The sequence below is a fragment of the Sinocyclocheilus anshuiensis genome, unplaced genomic scaffold, assembly GCF_001515605.1.
Source record: "Sinocyclocheilus anshuiensis isolate Anshui unplaced genomic scaffold, SAMN03320099.WGS_v1.1 scaffold152, whole genome shotgun sequence".
NCBI lineage: Eukaryota > Metazoa > Chordata > Actinopteri > Cypriniformes > Cyprinidae > Sinocyclocheilus > Sinocyclocheilus anshuiensis.
This window is the reverse complement of record NW_015555781.1, coordinates 841071-841418: the sequence shown is the minus strand read 5'-3', so window position 1 is coordinate 841418 and position 348 is coordinate 841071. Positions and strand designations below refer to the sequence as shown.

Genomic DNA, 348 nt, shown 5'->3' with positions numbered 1-348 from the left:
CACAGTGTTTGCTGATTTTCAGTTTTATATACCTATTTAAACTTTGTGTAGCCTAAGTAATTTGTTATTTTATTAGGCATATATGGTGTATTTTTATTCGTTTAGTTAATAACAGTTCTGAGTTTGACGTTGTTGCTGCTTGAATTGAATCAACGCCGAATTGCTGCTAATTCGAAAGGGAAAGTAAAATGCGCACTTTTACAAGCCATTTGAAAGCAAAGAAAAGAGGGAAACTCAAACGAACTAAAATTTCCTCACCGTCACAACCCTAGTGTCCATAGTGTCGCCTGCCAATGACGTCATAACCCCTCGATTTCCGGTTTTGTTTTGTAGAAAACATGGAAACAC

At 36.5% G+C, this 348-nt stretch overlaps 1 protein-coding gene across 4 annotated transcripts in view; it reads right to left on the bottom strand.

Moving 5' to 3' along the window:
* Positions 1-348, bottom strand: part of usp31 (ubiquitin specific peptidase 31) — a 30309-nt gene that overhangs the window by 27046 nt on the left and 2915 nt on the right. The gene's annotated exons all lie outside the window — the stretch shown is intronic.